Source organism: Haliotis rufescens, unplaced genomic scaffold (assembly GCF_023055435.1).
Source record: "Haliotis rufescens isolate VD_foot unplaced genomic scaffold, xgHalRufe1.0.p SCAF_15, whole genome shotgun sequence".
NCBI lineage: Eukaryota > Metazoa > Mollusca > Gastropoda > Lepetellida > Haliotidae > Haliotis > Haliotis rufescens.
Genome location: NW_025963835.1, coordinates 32,143,879 through 32,149,265, shown reverse-complemented (window position 1 = coordinate 32,149,265; position 5,387 = coordinate 32,143,879).

Here is a 5,387-nt window from a genome sequence, read left to right as displayed (position 1 = left end):
ACTGTCACTGTAGGGCGATTCTCTGGATAAACAGCCTTAAACTCGAATAGTTGACGGTGTCTCACATCAATAACTTACTTAAAAGAGAGATGGCATGGACACTATGAAAGGATTAAGGGTACCTTGAAAGTGTATCATTACTCAGAGTACCTGAAATCTTTGTCACAGCTCCATGCATGCCAATGGGAGGCACGGGTGGCCCAGTCGTATAAGGTGCAGCGATTCGCTATGCAGAGTTGTGTCCCTTGGGCACGCCATGATTGTGGGTTCGAATCACAGTTCGCCCCGATTATGTTTCTAGGTTTGTCAGCACCATACCCGTGCCCGTGGGTTTCACCTAAGTGGTAAATGTCTGAGACCTGCATCACTTCTGGCTTTCTCCCCACATTAAGCTGACACGCCACAATATAACTGTAATACTATTAAAAGTGGCGTAAAACCCAACTCACTCACTCCATGCATGCCAACACAAGTGTACATACAGCAGAACCACATCTCACAGGTCTCGCCATTCCCGGATAATCGTCTTCACCAAGTTCGTCATCAATATGCGTAGCTATTTATTTGACCCTAGCTGGCAGATCAACGGCTGCTATTTACAATGGCTATTCACGTCACTAGGGTTATTTGAATGTCACTGGCCTCGTAGAATGTGAGTGAACTTTCTGTGGCTAGTGACAGACAATTGAGCATAAGTGGTTCACATGACAATGAAGACACTGACTGTTGTCTATTAGATGATTCACGGCAACTTAGATCTCGCCTCCATCCATGATAAAGATACGGCATCATCAATACTTCAAGGATGAAGTTACACAAACACAGACTTTGAGCTCTGTCTTCACTGCCTCAAATGAGGCGGGTATTTCAGTACAACGTGGAGTGATGTCTGATCATCAATGCAGGGTGTAGATTAATATTGGTTTGGAAGGTATGACTGGGGAATCTCATGGTTGCATAAACCAGTCTTTTTTAAAAAGTAATTCCCTTCCCTTTATGGCTGAAATAGTGCTGATGCGATGTAAAATCTGTACAAAATTAGTTTAGTCTAATGGCCCAATCTTGTCACTTCTCCGTTTATGACATTTTGTGTTATAAGCACCTTCAAGCCATTTTGAAAAAAATCAACTTTTCAATACTTTAAGGCATTAACAGCTAATTGCTGAATCTTTGTCAAAGTAGTCAAGACAAATATTTCAGCATTACCATCATCATGATCATCATGGCCATGTATGTGTTATGACAGATGTTTATCATGTTTGTATATGTCATAAGTACATATACATGTGTGTTACCATGGTTACTGAGTGTACTACATGTGGAACTTCTTGATATCTGTGATACTAACTTGATGTCTCGGTGAAATGTGTGTGATAAATGTGTAGGTTATATTTCACAGATTCTTGAATTTTGAATATTAACATTTCTTGTCAGATTTACTTTATTCATTTTATAACATATTTATTCGATTCACAATATACAAATAAATACTTTTGTTTGTAGAGCTGATTGTGATGGAGAACAATGTTTACATTAAGAGGAGTTTCGGGCATAAGCAAATAAAATGGCCATCAATATTTTTAAAGTTCCAATATATTTTCAAAACATTTACAATATTTTTCAATCCCTCTCAAATTAGTTATAAAACTCTCAGGGGCGGTCGGGTAGCCTAGTGGTTAAAGCGTTCGCTCGTCACGCCGAAGACTCGGGTTCGATTCCGGACATGGGTACAATGTGTGAAGCCCATTTCTGGTGTCCCCCGCCGTGATATTGCTGGAATATTGCTAAAAAAGCGGCGTAAAACCATTACTCACTCACTCACTCACTATAAAACTCTCCAACTCTCCATTGTGAAACCTGGGATGACAGTTTCCTGCAGATCGGCAAACTTCTGCAGATTTCAGTCAATTGGTTGCCGATGGATATAAACCAAATCAGAGTTGACCCTAGATGCTCCCAAAACCATATCCAATTGGATTTATTTAATTTCAAAGATGTTTCTGTTTTGGAGCTAATCAATTGAATAACTTCGAAGGGGAGATAATCTGGTTCAGGAGCCGGAGTTACAATTAAGTCCAGAATTTTAAAGTTGCTCTTAGTGCGGAATAAGATTAGAATTTTCTAAGAGTTACTCTTAAATCTGACAGTTTTCTATTTATTTATTCTCTTTAGACTTAATATTAGTCTTAGAGTAACCAAAAGTCTTCACTGAGCACCCCTAAATACTTCAGAACTTTGTTAGTGAATTAAGAGTTAGTGAGTTAAAGTATATTTATGAATATTTTGAGAATCATTATAATGACATGACCAAGTTGGGACCAACTGTAACAATTACTTGGAAATGCTGTGCATGTACATCTTCCCGAGGCAAGGGAGTTAACTGACTGTAAAAGTCTTGTTTCCACCCTTGCCGAACTAGGCCAGAACTTTATTGTTATATTTTCTACCCTTGCCGAACTAGGCCAGAATGTTTTAGTTATATTTTGGCCAGACTAACAAGTCTATGCATAATCCAATCAAAATCGTGAAACTAAATCAACATCCGGTTCTAAATAACATGGATTTCAACATGCAGATTTCGGCCGACTGCAGGATTTGCTAAGGATGTGAACCGTTAACTGGCATTGACAGATATTTTCCAAATATTTTCATGTTTTTAAACAAGGTGCTCATGTGATTTGATGAACTTCGCGAGGTAAGATCCGTTTACAATGTAGATCTTGATCAGCGATCAGATCTTCTTGACTGGTTGCCTACATTTTGTTTGAACTAAATGCAAGAGGTGGAATCTAATGGGTCAATAGGAGGGACATTGAAGGGACATAACTCGTAATAGCCACTGGTGGCATTACGGTCGAGCCCAGAAATAGTCAAGGGTGGAAACTGGACTATCACACTCAGTTAACTCCCTTGCCTCGGGAAGATGTACCAGTAGTGCACTCTGGCTGTCTCATCTTCATATCAGAATGCAATCATGGTAGTAAAATAAGTTGTTCCTTGAGTTTCTGAACAGTATGAAGTATGCCCGTCAACAGCTGAGTAGTACACTGTATATAAGCATGAAAGTGGTCTCCGTGAGGTCACAATGTTCAGGAGAGGGTACAGTATTATTGTTGACAGCGTCATGTTGATACAGCTGTCAACACCTGTGCATTTATTGCAGGTCAATAAACTGATGTTATACACTGCTTATTGTGTGATGGTTGTTTTGTTTCCATGGTTACCAGGTTTATGAGCCTCATAATCATTTATGAACCGGGGCTCTGATGCCCTTGTGGTCAAAGGCACAACATTGTACTGTGCAGAGTTGCATGCCTTGGCTGTACCAGGATCTGCTAGACATGCGCATGAAGCCCAGGTACACACTGGAAAATGTCTTTGTTCCGTCAACACCACTGTTGAACTAGTCCTGCATAAGCTAACAGTGGAGACAGAGGTGAAATACTGTTAAAGGCGGGACCTCGAGAACCTGCTTCTTTTGAAACCTCATGTGAGTGAGGTGAAATGGCGTTTAACATTACATCCAAGATTATTGCACTTATATAGCGACGTGTGTGTGTGAGTTCTAGTCCGGACTAATGCTGATTTTATAGTGCTAGCCCAGTGAGATACCATGCTGCATACCCCACTCAGACACAGTATACTGACTCCGAGCCAACCAGTCCTTGTTTTAGCCCTTAATGCCGAGTGCCAGACAGGGTAAAAACAAGTACCATCTTTTAACGTCTTTCAGTATGACACCTCCAGGGATCAAACCCCGGACCTTCTGCTCTCCCGGTGGACGCTCTAGCACTGAGGCAGGCCGTAACCTCATGACAGACCAGTGATAGGTTCAAGAAGAATTACTGAAGATACCTGCACTGATATCCTTGCTCCTGTGAATTTCTTTGTCTGTTGCTGAATGTCACACTCAGCAATATTCCAGTGAAATGACGGCGGCAAAAAAGTAATTGAGTCTGGACCAGACAATCAGTGATCGATGTGAGAATGAACCATTCTGTCGGCGTGATACACTGATCCATTACGTCGCCTCTTACGATCAGCATAACTTGCTGGGGACCCCTATTCTAACCAGGAATCCCCATGGGGGCCTTGAGTAATATAGCATTGTGCACCATCAGCTGCTTGAGGAATGAGAGTGAGTGAGTATGGTTTTACGCTGCTTTTAGCATATTCCAGCAATATCACGGCTGGGGACACCAGAAATGGGCTTCACACATTGTACCCATGTCGGGAATGGAACCCGGGTCTTCGGCGTGACGAGCGAACGCTTTAACCAATAGGCTACCCGACCGCCCCTCTTGAGGAATGATCACAAGACAATCTGTAGGAACTTTAATAATAAAATACATAACATAAGACATTATCAAATAAGTATATATATGACATTTGATTATATAAATATACACATCATCAAGAACATTATAAATATCCCAACAAACAGGAACAAATCAATCAGTAATATTAGAAAAAACTTCTAGAAAACAAAACACAGTAAACATATACTGACACAATAAAAACGCAATCGGCTGCAGAAGAACATGATTGTAGTTGTAAATATTTACTTGCATGACAAAGAATGACTGGATCATTAGGTCAGGAATATCTCCTGCTGAAATACACAGAACAACTTATTTTGATTTTCTTGGCTATTTTGTTTTAGAGTGTTTCAGTACATGTTGTTTGAGAAGTATACCGTATTCGACCTAATAAGCGCCCACGGCGATAATTGCTCATATATTGGCTAGTGAACAATCCCAATTAGAACCCCTTCCGATTGATTAATGTACACTAGACTTATTTATTCGCGTATAATACGCACTCGTGTGTTATATGCACCCTTAATTATGGGCAGTTAAATTCTGAAAAAAATATATGTCGTATATAAACATTTCAGTCTGTCAGCATAAACCACAAAATTTATCTTTCAACTCTGTTTTTTCCACCAAAATAATATTCTAATAAGAGCCCCCTATTTCTAATTTTGAGAGCGCCCTGGGCGCTTATTACGTCGAATACGGTACATCAATAGAAACTACAATGTTGCACTAGCAAGTTACTGGTGGTGTAGACCTATAGCTACGTACATGTTATATTCAGACAGATCAATACTGTTCTTGTCGTCCAGTGCTTAATCTAAATTGTGCAAAACTAAACAAAAAAATAAGATCACTCTGTTTCATTGAAAAGTCACAGTGCTGCTATATAGCACCTAGTTTGGTGAGTTGGTAGGATGTCAATCCAAAACAAAAGAAAAATTGAAAAGGGCATCATGCTTCTTTTGTTTTTAAGGACCCAAGATTTCACAAATGAGAAATAAAATAAAAGTCTTTTATTCCTACCCAGTCTGTTGACATATTTCACACAAAAAATGCATCATGCGAACA